General features: G+C 34.6%; 1 protein-coding gene and 1 long non-coding RNA gene across 3 annotated transcripts in view; one reads left to right on the forward strand and one right to left on the reverse strand.

Annotated features, from left to right (window-relative positions):
- The window catches only part of SHLD1 (shieldin complex subunit 1), a 259,466-nt gene that overhangs the window by 171,936 nt on the left and 62,894 nt on the right, over positions 1 to 24,636 (reverse strand). The gene's annotated exons all lie outside the window — the stretch shown is intronic.
- Positions 1 to 24,636, forward strand: part of LOC141504472 (uncharacterized) — an 88,330-nt gene that overhangs the window by 26,120 nt on the left and 37,574 nt on the right. Inside the window, exon 3 of one of the 2 annotated variants that reach the window (XR_012473382.1) lies at positions 10,203 to 23,776. The exons of the other annotated variant lie outside the window; for it this stretch is intronic. This is a non-coding gene — a long non-coding RNA (uncharacterized LOC141504472). Of the gene's footprint in view, positions 1 to 10,202; positions 23,777 to 24,636 lie in introns of those variants that run through there. 2 annotated transcript variants of the gene reach the window in all.

Raw genomic sequence — 24,636 nt, forward strand, 5'->3', positions numbered from 1 at the left:
AAATAAACTCACATAAGGCATCAACATTTTAAAATACTGCTAACAATACTCAGCATGAAGAGACAGAAGAGAAATTCCATTTAAAATAACTGTAAGAAATAAAATATCCTGGGAAGTTGACCTGTCAAGATAAAACCAGGAATTATATGAACACAATTCCAAAACACTATGGAATACAAATAAAAACACCTAAACAAATGTAGAAATATTAATTGCTCTTGGACAGGCCAAGCCAATATAATAAAAATGACAATTCTACCAAAGTTAAATTACTTATTTCATACCATACCAGTCAAACTATTAGAAAAATTCTTTATAGAAATAAAAAATATAATAGTCATAAGGAAGAACAAACTATCAAGATTATCAATATAAAAATATTATGGAAGATGTCTAGCAGTTCCATATTTCAAAATATATTGCAAATCAATAATTATAAAAATTTAATTATATAAATTATAAAAAATTAATACTGGCTAAGAAATAGAGTAGTGAATCAGTAGGATAGATTAGGTGCACAGTTACATAGTGGGAAATGACCACAATAATCTAGTGTACCTTTGACAAAAATTGCTGAGAAAACTGAAAAACACTTTGGCATCAACTAGACATAGACCAACATCTTTTATCATATATATCAAGATTCAGTTAAAATTGACAAATGATTTAGACATAAAGTGTGATATCTTAAATAAATTAGGGGAGAATGGGAAATGTACCTGCCAAAGCTATGGAAAAGAGTGTGAAGAGAGAGGGGAGGAGGGGAGAGGGGTTGAGGGGGAGGGGGAGAGATGAGAGTACAGGAAGTAAATAGGTAATTTTGAATATGTGAAATGAAAACTCCTTTGAATAAACAAAAGTAACAGGAAATTGGGAAAATATTTGTGACAAATATATTTAATAAAGGACTCATTTCTCAAATACATAGGGTACTATGTCAAATTTATAAAAATAAAAGCCACTTTTCAGTTAATAGGTGGTCAATGAATATGAACAGACAGTTTTCAGAAAAAGAAGTAAATCTTATCTATAGTTATATGAAAAAATGTTCCAAATCAGTACTGATTAGAGAAATGTAAATTGAAACAACTCTGAGATATCATCTCAAATCTATTAGACTTGCTAATCTGTCATAAAATATGACAAATGCTGAAGGGGAATATGGAAAAATTGAGACACTAATACATCATTGGTGGAGTTGTGAATTGGTTCAGTCATTCTGTATATTTGGAACTATGCCCAAAGGACTCTTAAAATGTGCATACCCTTTCTCTCTACAATACTACTATTACATCTGTATTAGGTCAAAGAAAATGGAAAAGGAAATTATTTATTAAAAAATAGTTATAGCAGTTCTTTTGTGGTGGTAAAAAATTAAAAATTGAGGAAATGGTCATTAATTGGAGAGTGGTTGAACAATTCATGATGCAAGATTGTGATGGAATACGATTGTACTAAAAAAAGTGATTATCAGAATAGTATCAGGCAAAAAATCTGAAAAGACTTAGATGAACTCATACAATGTGAAGTAAGCAGAACCAGAAGAACACTGTATACAATGACAGCAATATTGTACAATGATCAACTCTAAAGACAGACTTAGATATTCTTATAAAGACAAATCATTCAAGACAATTAGAGAGGACCCAGGATAAAAATGTTATTCACCTCCAGTGAGAAAATTGATGACTTCTGAAGAGAAGATGAAGCATACTTTTTTAACTTTATTTTTATTGTTTATTTTGTTTGTGTTTTCTTTTTATCATGGCTAATAAGGAATATGTTTGGCATGACCTCATATATATGATCTAAATTGAAGTGCTTGCCTTCTTAAGGGGGGGTAGAATGGGAGGGAGAAAAAGAATTTGGAATTGAAAATATTTTAAAATGATTGTTATTAAAGAAATATAGCCAAGATCAAAAGGAAAGAAGAAAATTTGGGGAAAAATTAGTGAGGAAGGAGCAGAGTTGTGTTGAAAAGGTCAAATTATTATTAGCCCTGCAGGGTAGATTTGGACTAAAGAAAATCTAACTTGGGCAAAATTGCAAAGTAATAGTGCAAAGGAAACAAGTAACTAGCCCTCAACAAGAGTACAAATTGATACTCTTCAAAACTATTTGATTCTAAATTTAAAAAAAATACAGGAAAAGAGCAATACTTAAGAGGAATAAGGAGGAAAAAATTGCATAGTATAGGTTAAACAGATCAGGATTCATAAGGGAGGGCATGGGTTGTTGAATTTGGAGAAGGAACAAATTTTAACATTCATTTTTAAAACTTTGAGTTTCAAATTCTCCTCTGTTCTCCCAACCTCCCCTCCTATAAGTTAAAAATGTGTAGTCATGCAGTCCCTAACAGTCATGTTGGGAAAGAAAACATAGACCCCCCCCCCCCAAAAAAAAAGAAACCTTAAGAAAAATAAAGTAAAAAAAGTATGCTTCAATCTATATTCAGATACCATCAGCTCTCTGGGTTGGATAACATTCTTTATCACACTGCTGAGAAAAACTGAGTCATTCACAGCTGACCATTCTATAGTATCGCTGTTACTTTGTATACAGAACGTTTCATATTGTTCATGTAATTCTTTCCAAGTTTTGCTGCTCTTCATTTCTTATAGCAGAATAGAATTCCATTATAGTCACATTACCCTTTTGTTCAGCCTTTCCTCAACTGATGGGCATCCCCTCAATTTCCAAGAAAAGAACTATTATAATATTCTTATACATATAATACCCTTTCGTTCCCATTTTTCATGAAGGTATTTTGTATTGAGGTGTAAAAACAGCTAAAGAAAATCACATCCGTTATGGAGAAAATGGGACATTTGTTTAATGACCTTGTATCAAATGTGTGATGTTTGTATCTCTCCCTCAGGGTAGGTACTATTAACTGTTATGAGTATAGATTGGCCTCCCTTCTGGAATAGGTGAAGAGGCTAGGGAAGGGGATGAACATTTCTCCATATTTCAAATTATTAGGGAGAATAAAGTATTCCAGATGCAAACTGAAATAGAGAAAGAGATTTGAGTTTGAGGAGGGGACACCTTTTTCAGTTTGACAGAGAATGGGTGAGTGTAACAGAGTAAAAAGGAAAGGGAAAGAACTATTCTATTGTAGAACCTAAAAAACAGATTTGAGGTTCTTCTTGAAGAGGAGACAACTGGATGTCCTGAAGAAAGAAGTTACTTATCCTCCCAGAGTGATATGATAGGATGACAAAAGATATCAGTCATGAATGTTACCTCTATATCATTGATTAATGATTAATGGTCAGAAAAAGAAGAGAAAAATTAGATGGTTCTTCCTTGTTCAGAAGTACTGAGTCAGGTACTTCCTAGGGAAGGTATCCAAAAATATGAAAGAAAACTCAAGAACTTCTCAGCTCCTCAAGGCAGGGATGATAAATATTCACTTCTGGTGATTCATGTGGTCACAAATGACTCTTCCAAATGGAGCCCAAAAAAGTATTGTCAATAAGTATGGTATCTTGGGCAAGAAAATGAAAACTATAGGGGCATATGTTTTGTTTTCTTCTCTGTTGCCTCAAGAGAAGCAGAAGGTATAGATTAATTTAGGAAGTGAACAATTGGCTAAGAAGGTGGTATCTGAGAATGGGATTTGGCTTTCTGTATCGCTATTTGCAATATGCAGTTGACAGATTCCTGGATAGAGATGGGAAACAAAGGCTGGTAGGAATTAATTTTCTGGGTAACTTGCCAAGCTAATTCAAAGGCCTTTAAACTAAAAAAGGATGCAGAGATAGAAGACTATACCTCTAAGAGAGACACTGTATTCCAAATATTTTAAAAATAACTGAGATATATAGAAATTCAGAAGAGACAAAATACAAGGAACTAGCTAGTAGCAAAATCTACAACCTAAAATATCTAGGTGACAGACAAGAGGAACTAGAAGCACTGATGAAAGGGATGAGGTAATAATCTAAATTAAGATAGTTTATATATTTTTAAAATATCTAGGAGCAGAGGAAGGAAGAATGACAAAGAGTTTGTGGGGTAAAAGTCAAAGGAGAGCAAAATAGAAATGATATTGTCACTGAAATACACTTCTGAGAAGAGGAACAAAAAAAGAAAAAAAAAACAAGGAATTTGGGGAACAGATCACAAGTCTAGAGTAGAGTATAACATATAGGGGTGATAGTGGATATTAATTATCCATATATTATCTGAGTTCTCTCTCTACCAAAAATAGAGCAGCTAGTAAGTAACTTTTTGATTTGCCTTAGTGATACTTTTCTTCTTTCAAAAGATGGAGGATTCCAAAAATTCTATTTTGGCTTTGATTCTAAATAACAGGAAAGGAACTGACTAAAAGGGTAAAAATGATGGAAACCATATGAACAAATTATCACTTTATTTTAGAATTTTTGATATAGAGGGAGAAGAAATCTGGGCATTGTCTGAAATGTACCCTAGATTTGGGGAAATAAAATTTCAAAAAGCTCAGGAGAAAGATTGGCAGAACCCTGTCAACTAAAACACTTCAGGAGAGAGATATCAGTTCAGGGCTCAAAAATACTATTCTGAAGACACAAACAGAAACAATTCCAATGAAGAAGAAAATTGATATTTGTCTGAAGAGAAATAATGTGGCTATGCTGTACAGAAGAGGCCAGGTATCAGATGATGATGAATATAAGTCACTTTCCTATACTATATTGAGAGGGAAAGGAGAATAAAAATAGAGAGAAGACTTTTACATGAAATGAATAATATGATTATAAGTAACAATAAAGAGAATTCAGTTTTCCAACTCATTTTGTTCTTCTTTTCGCTGCTAAGGAGAATTAATTTTGTACTAGAAATCATGGGAAAAATTATTGCCAAGATATGTGAAGAGACTGGGGGAACACAGATTTGCCCTTGATGAATTTAAATCATCTGGCTCAGATATAGCACATTGTGGGAACTTTTGCAAATGTGGCTGTTGACTACTGTTAATGATATTTGAATATCAAAATAGGAGAAGTTCTATAACATTAGAGAAGATAATTATTGTTGATTTTCACAAAAGGAAGAATATAGAGTTGGGAAACTATAGATTAATGAACCTGACTTCGATTCTTAGGGAAATTCTAGAATATAGATGATGGAAGAGGTGGTTGTTGAAATGGAAGCAGTGATTATGAAGAATTATCATAAATAAGATTTTTAAACATTTCTAATGTAAAGTCAAGAGTGCAGTAGGAACATTTAAATACAAACATAAAGAGTCTTGAGAAATCTATAAAGGTAAATTTATTTGAGCAATTGAAACATGGCATATGATTATAAAGGGCTAATACTCTGAGGGGAGAAAAGAACAAGTTTATATTAAAAACTAAGGTTCAAAGGGTATTAAAGAATTTGATTAAGTAAAATAGAGGTTGAGCTTGTACATACACAAAAATAATCACTGAAGTGTAAAAACTGATTTACTCAACAACACCATTGATAGGTACATAATTCTAAAAACTCAAAGATAAAAGGAAAAGACTAGCATCCGAAATATTTGCAACAACACTGATTGTAGCAGAAATTAAGGGAATATGGATCATTTGGAGAATGGTTGAACAAATTATGATATAGAAATATAATGAAACATTGTTGGGCCATTAAAAAGTAAGTCCAGAGCAACCTTGGAAGACATTTATGAACTGATACAGAACATAAAGTTAAACATCAAGGGAGAATTACTAAATAAATAAATAAATAAACAGAAAGTAAAAAGGCGCAGCTGATATTTGAAGGAAGTTTAAATTCACAGAAATAAGTTAGAGTTATTCACTTGTTTTAGACTCTTCATGATCACATTTGAATTTTCCTTTTTCAGAATTACTGGAGTGATTTGCCATTTCTTTCTCCAGTTCATTTTACAGAGGAAGAAAGTGAGGAAAAAAGGGTTAAGCTACTTGCCCAGGGTTGCACAGCTAGCATGTGTCTGAGGCTGGATTTGAACTAAAGTTTTCCCCACTCCAGGTTCTATCTATTGAACCCAGCTGCTTCACTAACCAAAGATTTTTTTTTTTTGCAAGGAAATGGGGTTAAGTGGCTTGCCCAAGGCCACACAGCTAGGTAATTATTAAGTGTCTGAGACCAGATTTGAACCCAGGTACTCCTGACTCCAGGGCTGGTGCTCTATCCACTGCCCCACCTAGCCGCCCCACCAAATTAAAAAAAATTAACAAGGAAATTGCATCTGTATGATGGACATTAATTTTTATGCAAAATAGTTCTTTTCCATTACCTCTTTGTTATATGTAAGTGACCCTAGAGTCTTCTTATTTTTTTTTTCTGCAAGACAATTGTAGTTAAGTTACTTGTCCAGGGTGGCCCAGTTACTAAGTGTCAAGTGAATAAGGTCATATTTGAACTCAGGTCCTCCTCACTCCAGAGCTAGTACTGTATATCTGCTGCAATACCTAGTTGCCCCAGACCCTAGGTTCTTGATATCTATTCCTGTGGACCACAAGCAATGGGAAGTTCATTTTAGTTGGAAGGTCTTCAAATATGCATCACAAACCTGCACCAGTCATCAAATATTTGGTCTCCTGAGTAAGTGAAGAGATATAGCACCCAGGTCAATACTGTATTAAAATGTAAGCTTATTTGCATTTTAGGATAAACTTAAAATCTAGAAAGATTTATCTGGCAAATAAACATATGGACAAGGAGAGAGACTATGACTTTTATTCCTTAGCATTTGGTTTTTTCCCTATGCCTTTCCTAGTCATTTAATGGGAAAATTGGATGGGAGAATAATGGAATTAAACCCTGAAACTTGAGGTAATTTGTTGGAAATTCAACCTGTATCTAGATCAGGAAAGGGGAACCTTTTTCCTTCCCAGGAACATTTGGATATTTATATCATCATTTGCCTACGATATTTGGTCAAATATTTAATTAATTCACTCCTAAAAAGTTCCTAGTGTCATTGAATTTCAAATCCTGCCCAAGGTTGCCATGACAATGCCAGACCACAGGTCTTATATGACCAGGCCCTTGGGCAGGACATTCACACCCCTGACCTAGATGATGATTAGATATTGTTTGTCTACTGGAAATTAAATTGGACCATGTAGATTTTCTAGCCTCAAGCTACAGAAAGGGTCTTTGAGAATAGTACAATTCTCAGTATTCAGGAAATGCAATTTAAAAAATAGAATTAAGCCTGAGGACAAAAAAATAGCCAAAGAAATTGAACCTAGGTCAAAAGAATATCTTTTTGTACAGTTAGTCAATAAACATTTATTAAGAAACTACTATATGCCAAGAACTGTGCTGAGCACTAGGGGTACACAAAGAAGTTTAAGACAGTTCCTACCCTCAAGGAACTCACAGTCTAATGGGGAACACAACACATCTGTACAAACTATTATATACAGGATACATGGGAAATAATTAAGACAGTATAGGCACCAGAATAAGAAGGGCTGGCAAAGACTTCCTGTAGAAGAGGTGACTTTGCCTGGGAATTAAAGGGAGCCTGGGGTAGCCAGGAGGAGTTGTATATAGAGAGCATTGCAGGCATGGGAAACAGTCAGAGAAATGCTCAGATGGAGTGTCTAGCACATGGAACAACAAGGAAGCCAGTATCTGAATTGGTGAGTATGTGGTGAAGACCTCAGTGTAAGAAGACTGAACAGATAAGAGGGAGCAAGATTATGAAAGGTTTTAAATGCCAAAACAGAAGATTTTATTTCATCTTGGAGCAATAGGGATTCTATTGAGTAGGGAGGTGACATGAAAAATTGTAGAGGGGAGAGATTTGAGAAAGGGAGACCCATCAGTAGGTTATTTACAATAGTCAGATATGAAGTGATAAAGGCCTGCACTAGATTGGTTGCAGGGTAACTGGAGAGAAGGAGATACATTAGAGAGATGTTGCAAAGGTGAAATCAAGAGACTGACAACAGATTAGCTATGGAAGGTGTGAGATAGTGAGGCATTGAGGATGACCAAGAAGGAAATCATTCCAACTAGTCAGTAAACAGAATAATAGGGATAAATGCCTGATAGAGACTATACTTCTTACAGAGTTTACATTTCCAGAACTACTTATACATCTAGCAGACAAAATGGGTCACCTGAACCCAATGGGAAGTATCTGGCATAGTGCTTGGTACATAGTGGTAAAATCAGTCATTTAATCTAGCTATGAATCTAGAGCCCCAGACTGCCCCCTCTATGCATGTGGTCCTGCTATACATGTTCTCTATGTGAATAAATATATATGGGGAAAGCACATATACATATGGAATATTTAAATATATGTATATATATATGTATTAGATATAGAGGCATGAGTATGAATCCATTATGTTTGAATTATTTTTAAAAATTGAAGGAGAAAAAGGGATGCAGGGGGAGAAGAGGAAAGGAAAAAGTAGAATTTTTTTTAATATAAAAGAGGCACACAAGGAAAAACTTTTACAATGAGGGAAAACAGGTGGGCAGGCAATCCTTGAACTTCTCTTTCATCAGAATTAGTTCAAAGAAAGCAGATTGAATATATGTATATATATTTTCAGTTGTGGATAGAAACATGGAATTAACCCCATGGGAAATAAAAGGGAAACGTTTAAAGGATATGGAAGGGGGAATCATAAAAGGAAAGGTGATTTAAGGGAGGCAATGATTAGAGGAGGGAGAGAGAGAGAGAGAGAGAGAGAGAGAGAGAGAGAGAGAGAGACAGAGAGACAGAGAGACAGAGAGACAGAGAGACAGAGAGACAGAGAGACAGAGACAGAAACAGAAGATAATGGGATAAGGGAAATGCACAGTAAAATATAACTGTGAATGTGAATATAATGAGCTCACCCATTAAAAGGAAACAGCATAATGGTTTAGAAACCAGAATCTAACAATGTGCTTTTACAAGAGACACACACACATACACACACACACACACACATAGAGCTAAAAGGTTGGATCAGAATCTATTATGTTTCAGTGGAAGTAAAAAACACAAGTGTAACTGATATATTGCTTATCTTCTCAGACAAAGCAAAAAGCAAAAATATACATAATTAAAAGAGATTATTAGGGAATCTAAATTTTGCTAAAAGGTGCCATAGACAGTAAAATAATATAATAAAAATTTATAGCAAGTAGTTTCTCTGATAAATACCTCATTTCTCAACTATTTACTGAGTATAGAACTGAGTAAAATTTATAAAAACAAGCATCAATTCCCCAAATTATAAATGGTCAAAATATTTGAAAAGGAAATTTTCAGAAAAAGAATTCATATTCAATTTATATTCATAAAATACTTTAAATATTCATTCGAGAGATGAAAATTAAAACACTGTGCCACCTCACATCTATCAAATTGTCTAAGATTCCATGAAGGGAAATTGATAAATGTTGGAGCGAATGTGGGAAAATTTGGACATTAGCACATTGTTGGTGGAGTTGCAAACTGATCCTACCATTCTGGGGAACAAGTTTGGGACTATAGAGAACCATGTATATACCTTTTGGTCTGTATCCTAGAGAGAGAGATCAAAGGAAAAAGAACCATATACAAAAATATGCATAGCAGGTTTTTTTTCTGTGGTCATGGAAATTGTGGTGATATTCATCAGTTAGAGAATGGCTGAACAGGTTGTAACCTATGATTGTTTCTGAAGTACTATGATTGTGCTATACTAATAACAAGGAGATGATATTAGAAAAACATGTGAAGACTTATATGAACCAATACAAAATGAAGTGACTAGAACCAAGAGATAAATGCACAGAGTAACAGTAATATTGTAATGATGATAAAATGTGAAAAACAACCACTAAATCAGCAAAATGGTCCAAGACAATTTGAAAGGACTGATGATAAAAAAAAATACTATCCATCTTTAGAGAGAGAACAGATGAACTCTTAGTATAAATTGAAGTATAATTTTCTCACTTTATTTTTATTGATTTTTTGTGATATGGATAATAAGGAATTGTGTTTTGGATGATTTCACATGTACATTATTGATGTATTGATTATCTTCTCAGTAGATGGGGAGGAGTGGGAAGGAGGGAGAGAATTTGAAACTTAACTTTAAAAAATGTTTAAAATTAATGGTTATTTAAAAATATTTTTAAAAAATGACCTTCAGGGATTCTTATTTATGATTTATGGTTCCTGTTTTTATTTGAATTTGACAACACTGATTTAGATCTTTTCTTTCCCTTTTCTCTGTTCACAGCTCAAGTACTTCTCCCTTTGGATTTTTCAAGATACATCTGCTTAGTATCTTGTGACCTTGGGCAAGTCATTTAATTTCTCTAGAATTGATCTTTCATATCTATAAAACAAAATGATAGCATTGATTGATATTTTATATTCCTTGATATTTTTAAATTCTATGATTCTTTGATCTTTTTTGCCCTATTCCTTCAGTCTAACATCTCAGAAGGATAATATGATAATTTGAGTATCATTAATTGAATTAATACTTAATCACAATTTTCTATTATAACAAGTTTTAGAAACAATACCTTATGTGAAAATGTTTATCATAACAATGATAATTTTAGGTACCAGGTCATTTGAACACCAGGGAAGGTATTGGGGGAAAAGTATATTTCTTAACTGCTCTAATCAAAATACTGTGAGTAGCTGGCATCAAGGAAAGTCCTGGACCTACATATAGCATTGTATAGGATGAGTCTAACTAGCATTACAGTTGGCTCTTTCCAAAACATATTTGAATTGTCCCACTTCCTCCCACTCCCTTCTCCAAATCTAGGGCAGACTTGGATAATATGCTGTACTTCTATATTCACAATTAATAATTTTCCTGGTTCTGATTTGTCCCAGATCTAAATTTATTGTCATTTTGTAGCTGGATTCTAAGTACAAGGTTGAACTACTCCAGGAAGCAATCAAATATTTACCCAATGGCCTGGGAGTAAACCCCCCATTTTTTCGTTTTATGTAGGAAAAGGGAATTTGTTCAGTCTATTTTGTATCTAGTCCTACTCATTTCATGAAATTCTTTAAAAAGTTTTAAAGTAAATAATTCATTAATTTATTAAGATCACTCAGTTTTGTTAATTTTTTAAATAATCAAATGGGGGGGCACATGACATTAAATATATTATCAGACTTAGAATTAAGAACTGGTTCACTGACAACCTAATAATACTAGTTGAGTCATTTAACTGATCAACTTTAGGCAATTTTATAAGACTAAAATTACAGAAAAGTTGCATTCTGCAGGTAGCAAAGATTCTCTACCCAAATGAAATAATGGCTACCAAAATTTTCCCTCCCATCCTTTCACCCAAAAGGAAATACTTTTTTGAAATATATCTGAGCTATGTTGTCACAGTGACAAAATTGGATTATAGTTAATGGATGTAGGTAGTGATTCAGACAAGACTGCCTGAGCATTTTACCTCACTGAGAATCTTTGAATTATAGAATTGTAGACTGTTAGAACTGGAAATGAGTTTAGAGATTATCTAGTCTAAATTCTTCATTTTCAGATGAGAAAAGCAAGCCCAGGCAAGTTAAGTGACTCACCCAAAATCACAATTAGTTGGTTTGAAATTATAATTGCAGTTACATTGGTAATGGGTAACAGGTAATAGGGAAATTATTTATATTCACTAACATTCCTCATTATGTTTTAGTCTTTCCTGATAAAAATTTCTCTTCTATAACCCTTAGTCTGATGTCAGTGTGAACAAGCAAAAAAAAAAAAACAGCAGGAGAAGAGATATAAGAAGCATTAATAATAAGTCCTTATTAAAACTGTTTGTTGAGTGGAAGATACCAAATGAGATAATATATATAAAAATGTTTTGGAAAACTCTATATAAAGGCAAGTTGTTGCTGTTGTAGGAGATGTAGTATAAAGAAATCTGGACATGAAAAGCTCTAGATTCTTGTTACAGCTCTGTGTGACTTGTTACAACTGTGTGACTATGTCCATGGTGCAAACTCTCTGAGATTCAGTTTCTTTATCTGAAATTTATTCACTTATACAAACATTTTTAAATGGAGGTGTTCTTTTAGATGATAGAAAAGAGAAATAGAGAGTGAGAGAAAGACAGGGGTGAAGGAAAGTAAAAGAGACTAAGAGACTAAAAGAGAAGAAAGAAGGAGAAGGCTAGATAGAAAGAGAGGAGAGAGGATGAGAGAGGAGAGGATAGAGGGAAACAAAGAGAGAGAGAGAGAGAGAGAGAGAGAGAGAGAGAGAGAGAGAGAGAGAGAGAGAGAGAATGAAGAGAAGAGAAAAATGAGGGAGAGAGGAGAGCAATGAAAGAGGGAGGAGAGTGAGAGATAAAATGAAGAGAAGGGAGAGAAACAGATTGAAATTTGGCTTTTACTCTTCCCATCTCTCTCCCTAGGTCAGTTGACGTAGTCACAGGATGTAATCATGGAAGAAAAATTTTAATAATATTAACAAGGTTTTAACATCCTGTTATTCTTTTTGAAATATGACTACCTGTCTGAATCAGAATAGAGATAAATCATTTTTTATTATTGGGATGTTTAAGTTGTGTCCAACTATCTATGACCTCATTTGGGGGTTTTCTTAACAAAGATACTGGAGTGCTAGTTATTTCCTTCTCCAGATCAGTTTTAGATGAGGAAACGGAAGTTAACTGGGTTAACTGACTTGCCTAGGGTAATTTAGCTAGTAGTGTCTGAGGTCAGATTTGAACTCAGGAAAAGGAATCTTCCTAATTCAAACCCAACAATGTATTCATTTCCTGTGTAACTGCTAATGTCATCCGACAACAACAAATAAAGAGAGGTGCTGAAACCCTGAGTTCTGTAAATAGTTAAGCCTTGGATACTAAGTTCAGCAATTTGAAAGTTTTAGAATTGAAAGTTTTGGAACAGTCAAAAGTGCTAGCAGTAGGGGAAGAACTATCTTTTCACTTCTTTGGGAGAGAGATTTTCCCCCTACCCACTAAAGTGGCATCTAGAAGAGCTACTAGACCAGAAGGAAATATCCTATCGATAATTTAGTTAATTCAATAGAAGTAGAGGTACAGCAGTACCTGAATCAGAGAAAATGTGAATGTAAATAGACAGAAGGAATATTAGAAGAGAAGGTTGGCTCTAAATTTTTGGAGGGTCTTCTAAGTCAGGCTAGAGAATTTGTATTTTATCTAATAGGCATTGGGGAAAATTTGAAGATTATTAGTATGTCTTGAGAATGACATACTATGCCATGGGAAGAAGATTTAGGTTTGATCAGGGAAAAGATGAAGCACTCAGAAAAACTGAAGTTTGGTAGTACAATGACTTAGGTTGGATACTGGTGGGGGTGAATGTAGCACATGTAAAATTTAGGACTTAGTATGTGATAGGATGTGGGCAGTGAAAGAAAAGATGATGCTGAGCCTGAGACTGGATGTATCATCAAGTGATATTTACACTTGGGGGAGTTTTTTGACACATTTGGGGGAGGTAGAATTTGTGGCATATAAGAAATCCAGATGGAGATATGCTACTGACAGTGAAAGATGTGCAACTGGAGTGCAATGAGCTCTTTATGAGCTGTGAGAGTCATCTGAATGGAAGTGACAAATAATTAAAGAAAGGGATAAACGTGCCATTGCCAAGGGAGAGATAATAGCTAAAAATAATCACACATGAGCTAACATTTATATGGTGTTTATTATGTGGCAGACACTGTATGCTAAGAGTTTTATCATTATCTAATTTGATCTTCACAACAACCCTGAGATATAGGTACTTTTATTTTTCCTCCACACTGATGAGAAATCTGAGGCAAATACAGGTGAAATGACTTGCCTAAAGTCACCCAGTTAGTAAATGTCTATGGTGACATTTGAACTCAAGTCTTTCTGCCTTCAAGTCCAGGGTCATTGGTGCTAAATGAAGGAATGAAAGATAAGTCAAGGTCATTGGTGCTAAATGAAGGAATGAAAGATAACCTTGAAAAGAAGATTGATGAGTAATCAGTTAAAAGGACAATTGAGAGAGAATAGTGCCACAGAAACCAAGATAGGAACGAATAACAAAAAGTCTCCAGGATAATGACAGTGAAAAAAATTAATAGTTAATAATGCCAAATGTGGAAGATTTGTGGGAGTTTTCTCCACTAGGAGAAACCTGAAAATGGTGTCTGTGTGTGTGTCTGTTTGTGTGTGTGTGTGTGTGTGTGTGTGTGTGTGTGTGTGTGTGTGTGTGTGTGTGTGAGAGAGAGAGAGAGAGATTTGAAAATCAATTTTGAAATTGCATATAATAATAGCCACTGGAGTCCATTGAATGGGGGTGGTGATGATATGGTCAAAATGATATTTTAGGAAGATGAGATAAGGTTGACACCTTATCAGTTGCAGGAAGACCAACCAGCAAACTATTGAAAAGATAAAGGAATAAGGTGTTGAGAAACTGTACCACTGTAGTAACAATGTCAGTGAAGAGAAGAGGAGATGCATTTAACAGTATGAAAACAACAGAACTTGACCACTAATTGCATATGGAAGTAAGGGACAATAAGGAGTTATGGTTGATACCTAGGTTGCAAGCATGGTTAATGGGGAGGATGGTTGTAACCTGAAAAGTAGCAAGGAAATTAGGATAGGAGAGGGTTTGAGGTGAAAGGTTTTAGACATGTTGAGTTTAAGATATTGATAGAATGTCCAGGCTGAAATTTCTAAGAAAAAGAGATGTGTGACTGTAGGTTAGAAGAGAGATTGGGGATAGACAGTAGATTTGAGTCATCTGCATAGAGATGAAAATTGAAACTTTGGGATAGTATATATAGAGAGAGAATAGAAGAAGTCCTACTCAAGAGTTTGAGCAAGACTCCAGTGAAGATACAGAGGAGTAAAGAAGACAGGAACAGTCAGATAGTTAGGAGATATAGGAGAGAGCAGTATCATGAAAATCTAGAGAGAAGAGAGTTTAAAGAAGGTTCTGATTAATGGTGTCAAAGATTACAGGGAGGCCAAAAAAGAATAAGAAATGAGAAAAAGGCCATTAGTTTTGGTAATTAAGAGATTAATAGAAACGAAAGAAGAGCTTCAGTTGAAGGTTGGAATACAGACTGCAAAGAGTTTGAAAGAGAGAAAAGAAAGGAAGTGGAGGCATCTATTGTAGATGACCTTCCCCAGGAGTTTAGCTGCAAAAGGGAGGAGAAATATAGGATGATAACTAACAGGGATGAATGGCTCAAACTAGGGTTTTTTTGAAAATGGAAGCAATAAGAGTGTAAATGTAGCAAATAGAGAAGGAGCTAATAGAGAGCAAACAATTAAATATTAGTAAGAGAGTATAGATGATAGAAGGGGCAATCCACTGGAGGATAAATAATGGAATGGGATGACATGTATTTAGAGGGGTTTGCATTGGCAAGGAGAAAGGTCACCTCTTCATTTGAAATAGGTGTAAAGAAGGCAAGGGAAAACTGAATGATTTGAGATGAAGAACAGAGAGTTTTCTGTGGATTTCAATTTTTTTCAGTGAAACATGAGGGTTAAGGAAGGGGAAGTTGAGGTGACTTGAGGAAAAATGGAGAGATATGAATAAGCCACTGTGGTGAGTGAGATAGTTAATCGAATAGAGAGGATTAAAATGATTGCCTTTTCACAGTGAGGATCTGGTTGAGATTATGTAATTATAAAAGTGTAGTGGACCCAGTTCATTGTGGAGGATACACCTAAGAAGGGAGAGACTGAAGGTATGGAGGGAAATTGGAAATTGCTACAGTAACCCAGATAAGGAATAATAGGATTCTAAATTATGCACAGAAAGAAAACTGTAGATATGAGTGAGATCAAGAATCAACAAGACTTGGCAACTGATTAGATGTGAGAGATTTACTCTGTGTCAGTAAGACCTCATTAAAAGTTAGCTGTACCTAACTCCTTTAGCAATACTAAACACAATCTTTTTCACAGGGTTGTGAAGACTTAAAGGTAATACATAATCACAAGCATATACTATATCTAACTTGTCTTATTGAATAATCCATGTGATTGTGACCTATGAAAACAATTCATTAATTTCCAGAATCCACTTTGTTTATATTTGAAAGAAAAAAAAAATTAGACCTGCCAATTTGTGGATGTTGAGAACTCCCAGTGAAGTAACTTCCATCACTAATAATGGTTGGCAAATGCTTTCCAATGGAAAGTCTCCAGGAATTGATAAATTGATAAATGATCTGGCTTGAAATGTGGTACTTGAATCTTCCTGACTCTATGACTGTGTCTTTTGCAATACCATGCTGCCTCTCTTAAAAAATAAAAAAAATCAGTATTTTATTATTTGTTTCAAATGTTATGATACAGAATTTGAAAAAAAACATTGAAAAAAGACCATACAATTACATTTTTAACTTATAAAGCACCTACCTCCTTCAATTTTCAAGCAGCTTGTTTATTTTGTTCCATTTTTCATGGGATCTTTCTGAGGAAGGTGGAATTAAAGTAGTGTTCTATCCTTTGAACGTCACAGTGTTTACTAAATGCAAAGCATCTAATGCATGAGAACTTAAAGGTCACTTAAAAAAACCCAGACTTATAGAGAGCCAAAGAGTGGGCATATCTGGTCACTGTGCCAGGTGCTTTATTCACCATATGCCCACAAATCCATGGTTGGAACAAATTATTCCAGTCTGTTCTTTTCTATTTCTTAACATTAGTCCCAAAGGCTTCAGAACCAATTGTTTCCCATGAACTTGCTCTTGCAAAGCATTTGTTTGTGACCAGTAGACAACAGACTCTGGTTTGTGGTGTATTTTCCAGGGAATCTGTCAAATGGCTTTTAACTGCCAGCCTGCTAAACTGTATCACAGGGTAATACTGGCAGTATAACTTCACAAGGGATTGTGTCTGACTGACTTGTCATAAGACACAGAACATGCTCAGAATTTTTAGTAGATCAGCTTACATAAATCCCAGCTGGTCTTTATTCCTCTTTCTCCTGAAGTTGGACTTTCATACTTTATCATAGTGCAGATGTAACACTGGGATCTCCAGAACTATGTCTACAGGATGTAAGGTGTGGCAGGTCCTCTGAAGCTGGAAAGGTATTCAAATAAAAGACTTGTATTGGACAGTAAGTCTGTCAGCTGAACACCAACTAGCCAAATTTAGAGAGGCACATTACAGGCTGGTGTAGGGTGATGACTGGACAATAGCAGCTGGGTAAAATCATTTACTAAAGTTTTGTGATTTGCTTCAGGGTGAAAGGAAAGGTCTGCTCTCATGAAATCAGATATTTAATGTATTAAAGCAACTCAAAGTAAGTTTATTTTTATTGGAATTATAACTTCATAGTAAAAATGAGAGCTAGTATCTGAAAAAGTTCATAGGCAAATCAGAATCCCTGTGTTTACCTAAATTTACCTAATATGGATCTGTAAAATGATTATCTCTACCCTTTGAAAACAGTCTTTATAAGTTTAAATAGGGTTTTTACAAATTATGCTTGTTGTGACTGGATAGCATTATAAAAACCAAGGAAAGGAAAATTTTTGAATAAATAGAATAATAGAGCAAATTATTTCCCTGAAAACAGTTTGTTTCTTATATCCTAAACCAGTATTTGCTTGAGTAATTTAGTGACAGAAATATCATCTGAATATTTCTGTACTGCTCCCTCAATCCCTCAATATTTCTATTCTCCCCCCTACATCCCCACATTTTACTTTCTTATTTTCTCCTCTAATATAATTATTTATTGACAATGTTAGCACTATTTCCTTCTCAGTTTAGGTTGCAGCATATCATGTTATTATAATTTAAGGGTTTTTTAAAATGTGCTGTAATGGAAAGATCACTGGGAAAAAAGTGAGTATCTATCAATTGTGGGAATGAATGAACAAATTGTGATACAAGAATGTAACAGAAACATAGTACCATAAGAAATGACAACTGGGGGCAGTTAGGTGTCACAGTAGATAGAGCACCACCCCTGGAGTCAGGAGTACCTGAGTTCACATCTGGCCTCAGACCCCCAATAATAGCCTAGCTGTGTGATCTTGAGCAAGTCACTTAACCCCATTGCCTTAAAAAAAAGAAAAAAAGAAAAAAAAAGAAAAAAGAAAAAAGAAATGTCAACTGTTAGAACCTCATGTAAGAACCTTTATAAGATATATAGTGATGTAAAAGTAAGAAAGTGATGAAAACAGTTTGAATAATGGTCACATGTCAAGGAACACAATACTAAGACACATCAGTATTTAGATAACCAATATTAATTGCAGAGGAGCAAACAAGGAACAAAATTCTCTCCCATTTAATTAAGTATAAGGAATAGTATATTTGCTAATAAGCCTAGTTAGGTTCTTGGTTTGTTTTACTTAAACAATCTTCTTTTATTACAAGGAAAAATTCTGAAGGTGTAGACTGGAAGAAGGGGCAAGTACTGAAAGGTGGTAAAGATAGAAAAAAGCAAACAACAACAACAAAAAAAAGTTTTAACAAAGAATTCATTTAAAAGAAAAGAGTATTGGATTAGGGAGTGGGGTTGGTGTGCTGGAGACCAGATATCTGGTTTCTAGTTCTAATTCTAGTACTAAAGACCCTTAAACTTTTATGGATCCATCATGTAAAGATATTGGACTAGAAAACCTCTCAGTTTCATTTCAGATGTTGAACTGTTGGAGTTTTCTGTGCTTGAAGATGTAGTATTCAATTCTCTATTAGGAACTCAGGTTAGACTGTTGATGACCTTGCCACACTAGACCCATCTGACTTGGAGAAGAGATTCTCTAGGAATTCTGTGGCTTTATTTGGATTCAATCTTAATACAATTTGAAGAACTAAAGGACATGGCTTTTGAATCATACTGTATGTATGATCTTGTGTCAGTGACTTTACCTTGTTTAGCCTCATTTTTCTCAGATGTAAAATGGTTTTGCTCTAGATGACCTGTCTCTATCTCTTAGTTCTTCTATTTGACCACTCCTTCTCTATCTCTCCCCCCAACCCCCCTCTCAAGTCCTAGGGACAGTTTTGTTTCCTCTTAGGGGAAAAACATGTTGAGAGTGGAGAACAACTAATGTTGAAGAAAAGAAGAAATACTTGTAGATATTGGTCTTATCATGGGGCCTCTTAGGAGACTATCTGATGGTTTCCTTTCCAATCCCTTGTCTCCTCAATATCCCACTTTCCAGTGTTATTAAGTGTTATTTATTGCAGATAATAAAAAACCATATGTATTTTTGTGCTGCTGCTCAAGAAACGTGACTACTTGTTGGTATATATTTAAGGTGCCAAATAACTGCATCAGAATAGATTTTGAATTTCTGCCTGAAACAAGAAAAAGTCAAATAACAGAATTTTCAGTCCTTTATCCTAGTGAATATTCTCTCCTACAGACTAATACACTTGTGGGAAAGGATGACGTCTTTCCTAAGTGTCATTTGTGGCTGGAAGACTTCTACTTCCTGAGTCCTCCTAGCACCATCTCCTAGAAGCTTACTTTGGTCTATTTTTGGATCTTACCTGTCCCATCTCTTTGTCATAGTCCAGAAACTCCATTGTTGCTGACATTCTGCTCTGTGTCTGCTACCATAGGGTCTTGGAAGTTTGCCACTTTGCTACCACACTTTATCAATGTAGCTAGCTGATATTCTTTGTTGCTCTCTTGTCTTCCCTACCACCTGAAATTCTACCCCAGTACTTCTGTTCCTCAGAGTCTTGTCCAGGACAGCATGCCCTATAGTTAGTTAACACATTTCTAGCTTTCTTTTTAATCTACCTTTCAGCTTTACTAGTTAATATTCAATAGGGCTATCCATTCAAGCTATAATGAAGTTCGACTCTACCCTTATACTGAACTCCTTAAGGAATTAAAAATTGAACAGTATTTTATTATTGTTACTGTTTCTATTTTATCAGTTAAGTTTGTGATTTGAATCTTATGATGATGAAGTCAGTCAAATAAATCACTTTTTGGATATTCATTTTCCCACTTCCCTTTTACCTTGGAGTGAAATACTTCAAAGCAGAAGTGTCAGATCATAGTTCTGCAAGCAAGAGGACTTTTTCCTCCTCACTTTGATAACTGTATTTCTGCATGATTGGTTTACCCTGAAATTCTATGTATTTTAGTTTAAGCATTTAAAAGCATCATTCTGAGTAGTCTTCATCAGACTGCCAAGGTGTCCATGACACAAAATGGATTTAGAAATCTAGATCTAGATAGGTCAAAAGGACCTTAGAAACTAGTGAATCAAAACTCCTCATTGTTCAGACGGGGAAACTGTTTCCCAAAACAATTCAAGACTTGCCCAAGGTCACAAGGGGTAGTAAACATCACAGGTGGCATTGGAATGGGGTCTTCAAACTCAAGAAACAATGTTTCATTCTCTGTATGAATTTCTTCCTAGCCTTAGAAATTCTTTTAATTCTTAAATTTACTGTTGATATGAAATATTGTGAAAATCAGAATAGGAGCCCTATTTTCACACAGAGAACTCTTCTGTGATCTTCTAAAGCATTGCCATATTGTAAGGCCAGTATTTTAACAATGAATAACAGGCTTTTATCAAACCAAATAACTTTAGGGATTCTCATCACAACAGTGTAGATTGAAGCAAAGACCTAACAAAAGTTAATGATAGAAGGACAGCTAGGTGGTGCAGTGGATAGAGCATTAGCCCTGGATTCAGGAGGACCTGGGTTCAAATGCAGCCTTGGACACTTAATGATAACCTAGCTGTGTGACCTTGGGCAAATCACTTAACCTCATTACCTTGCCAAAAAAAGGTCAATGATAGAGAAGAAATGTAATATTTTATAGTTCCAGATAACTCTCTCTCTCTCTCTCTCTCTCTCTCTCTCTCTCTCTCTCTCTCTCTCTCTCTCTCTCTCCCCACCCCCCCATGGTGTGTGTGTGTGTGTGTGTGTGTGTAGCATTTCATTTGATCTTCATATAAATGACTTCTGATAACCTACTTAGATTCTGGATCTTGCTACTGGTCTAAAACCCTCTGAGACTGTAGTGGAAGATATATTCTCACTCTACAATTGAGGAAATTAAAACCCAAGAAAAATTTAGTAACTTGCCCAGAGTCACACAAATGGTACAAGCCAAGTCTATGATTAGAGCTGTTTTCTAACCCCAGTCCAGAAATTGTCTTTCAATTATAAACATAGTGAAAAACAATAAAGGTATGGTAAGTAACTGAAAGGTCCAGATAACACTGAAAAGTTGATAAATATATAAGAACTCTCTGCAGTTGTAACTTCACTCTCCTGAATCTTGAAAATCCCTGAAAAATGAAAGAATGGAGAATATTGCTTCCATGCTATTGTTGTCTCATTATTATTGTGGCTCTGAACAAAGGGAGAAAAATTTAAATTGCCTATACTCAGTAAATACATCATACATCATATATATTTATTTTTTCCTTTATTTTTCAGTATCTTGCTAAGAATTTTTGTATCCTTTATTGTTCCTCTATTTTTTAAGGAGATGTAATTCAACCCCCTCATCTTACAGAAGAGAAACTGAGACCTAGGGAGGTAGTGATTTGTCCAAGATCACAGAATTGTTAAATGGAATTCAGTATTGGAACCCAACATCTATGATGTCATATTTAGCATTCTTTTCACTATATCAACCATACTGCCTCTCAAAGAATAAGATGATCTCTAAGTTTGAATAAGTAGAAAGTTTTATCTTGTGTTCTTATTATCTAATTTTAAAACTTGACCAGTAAATGCATTCAACTATCTTGATGTTTCTAGTTTGATTTTCAAATAGGTGCTATTTGAAGATGACATGCATTTTAAAAAAATTGTTTAAAATAAGCATCTTTTTGTGTCTCATGAAAATCACCCACTACCTATAAGTTGCTTCTGTCTTATTTTTAATCCTTCTTTTGAAAGTTGAGCTTTTTTTGCAAGACAGAGTTTTCTTTTTTACTAAGTTTAAATACCGAAGACTTTTCATATGTAAAACATTCCCCATATAAAAGGACTGTAAATGAAAATATGAATTCAGTTACACACTACTGCTATCTATAACTATAACTATAATTCTGTACCTCTAATTCAAAACCCACTCTTCTTCAAGTTGCTAGTTGAATTTTTATTTGAATTTAAAATGTTACAATAGCCTTGTACAGAATTATTATTATTATTATTATTATTATTATTATTACTTTATTTTTGAAACAAGTTTCTCTTGACCCTTTCTGTTTCCAAATGAAAAACAAAAAGGGTCTGGGTGGGGTGGAGTTCTAAAACAATCAAAATTAATCTATAGACCAAACATGTCTAAAAATCATTGGCTACTTTTTCCATCTTGTGTCCCTCTCTTTTGTCTGAATAAAGATAATTTCCTCAAGAAGTCAGGTCTTCTGCAGCCTTAGTTGTTGTTTAGTTGTATTCTTTAGTTTTAAAATTGTTTCTGCTTTGTTGTTGGTAATTTCTTTAAATTCTGCTGATTTTGCCTATTTTACTATGCATCAGTTCATACTACCCAGGATTCTATGAAATCATCTCACATCCTTTTTTGTGGTGAAATAATATTCCATTATATTCACACATCATTTAATTCATCCATTTTCCAGATGTTTCAGGCTATCTAAAATACCTCAGATTCTAGTTTTTTGATTTTTAATATTCCCCTTCAGAAACAAGAAATGTTGCCATAATTACCCATGAATTTAAAATATACACCAGAATTTTATTTTCAAAAGTGTCAATTGAAACTTTCTTCCTGCTTCCCAGTTAAAATGCTACCACTATATCACACAGCTCCTTCTAATTGTTCCGATAAATTTACCTTTCTAAATTTCACTGACCTTTTCTGGTTCTATTCCAAATTTCCTACTCAGGTATGGTCTTTCTATTAAAAAAAATCTTCCAAATCTTCTCTTGTATTAAATGTCCATTATTTCCCATATATCATTATATCCAGTTTTTCAAGGTATTTTATTCTTGGCTGTAAGCCAATGTCTTTTGCCTTTCTAAATATTTTATTCCAAGAGTTCCTCTCATTTATAGTTGAAACTGCAAAATCTTGTGTGATCCTGACTGTAACTCCTTGATATTTGAACTGTTTGCTTTTGGATTCCTGTAATATTTTCTCTTTGACATGGGGATCCTGAAATTTTACTATGACATTCCTAGGGGGTTTTATATAGGGATTTAGTAGAGGAGGTGGCCTATGAATTCTTTCTATATCTATTCTACCTTCTGGTCCTAACAAATGTGGGCAGTTCTCACTGATGATTTCTTGAAATACAGTATCCAAACTTTTTACTATATCAATATTTTCAGGGAGCCCAATTATTATTATATTATCTCTTCATGACCAATTCTCCAAGTCAGTTGTTTTTGATACCAGATATTTCACATTTTCTTCTTTGAGCTTTTCAGTTTTTCACTTTGTTCTACCATTTCTTGCTATCTCCTGGAGTCATCGAATTCTATTGATCTATTCTTTTCGATGACTCCATTTCTTCACTAATGTCTACCGCTTTCTCTTTTAAATTATTTATTGTACTTCCAATTCTTTCCTCCAATTCTTTTATTTCATTTTTTATATCTCACTTCATTTCTTCTAGGAATTCCCAAAGTCCTTGTGGAAAATCCATTCCTTCCTTTATTGAAGAGTTGCTTCCTTCTTCTGGGAAATCTCTAGGTTTAATACTAGTTGTTGTTTTCATCTTTAATATATCTATTTCTCCAGATTTAATTTCTGAATTGAGATTTTGTGCTAGGGTCCTATTATGTCCCTTAACTCATTGCTTCTGGGTGGGTTGACTAACCAAGAAGGGTCTTGCCTTTAATCCCTTGGATTCTTGCACTGGTTTCCACATCCTGGAATTGGAACTGTTTGGATCTTTGAGGTTTATAGCTGAATACTATTGGTCTTCTTCTGGGTCTCAGAGTTCCTGGCCCTTGGTAGTCGTGGTATGATATCTCTGGGTACCCATCATCATCCTCTTCCAATGATATCTATGGGTACCTATCACCAGTACTCTTCGAATTACAGGATGATAAGTTTCTATAATGGAAAAGAATTGCCTGGATGATTGGGGGGGGGGGGAAGAGGGTCAGTTCTCAGGAGAAGTCACTGAAGTGCATTTTCTTACTAGATTTCAATGTAGAGAAGCTTTAAGGGATTGTTGGAGTAGATATGCAGGAGATAGTTGTTCTTCTGTGCATCTCAAAAGTCCAGAGAAATGATCTTTAATTCTGGTAACTTCTTCAAACTGTTGGAGAAGGAATTGTCCAAAAATGAGCTGGCCTAGATGGCTTCTTCAGAACTATGAGACTCTTTCAGCTACTCAAAAAGAGCAAGACTGGTGGTTCCACTTCTTTCTGGTATCAGAAGAATTCCTGTTCCAAATACGGTTTCCTCAAAAAAAAAGTCAGGTACAATTTAAAGATATAATATATTGTAAAAATGGAGTCAATGGCTAAAAGGGAAATGTAATGGGAGTAAGAGAAAGGAGAGGTGGAATAGGCTAAGATATTTCAAATAATAAGATTTTTTAATTATTGCAATGAGCTATTGCAATGATATGGAAGGGGGAAGGCAAGGGGGAATGAGGGAACCTTCCCTCTCATCAGAGGTGATTAGGAGAGGAAACAGCATATATACTCAATGGGGTATAGACATCTAGAGTAAAAAGGAGAGAAGGGGACAGGGGGAAGGGGAGGATGTGAGTGATGGAG

The sequence above is a fragment of the Macrotis lagotis genome, chromosome 1 (genome assembly GCF_037893015.1).
Source record: "Macrotis lagotis isolate mMagLag1 chromosome 1, bilby.v1.9.chrom.fasta, whole genome shotgun sequence".
Taxonomy (NCBI): domain Eukaryota; kingdom Metazoa; phylum Chordata; class Mammalia; order Peramelemorphia; family Peramelidae; genus Macrotis; species Macrotis lagotis.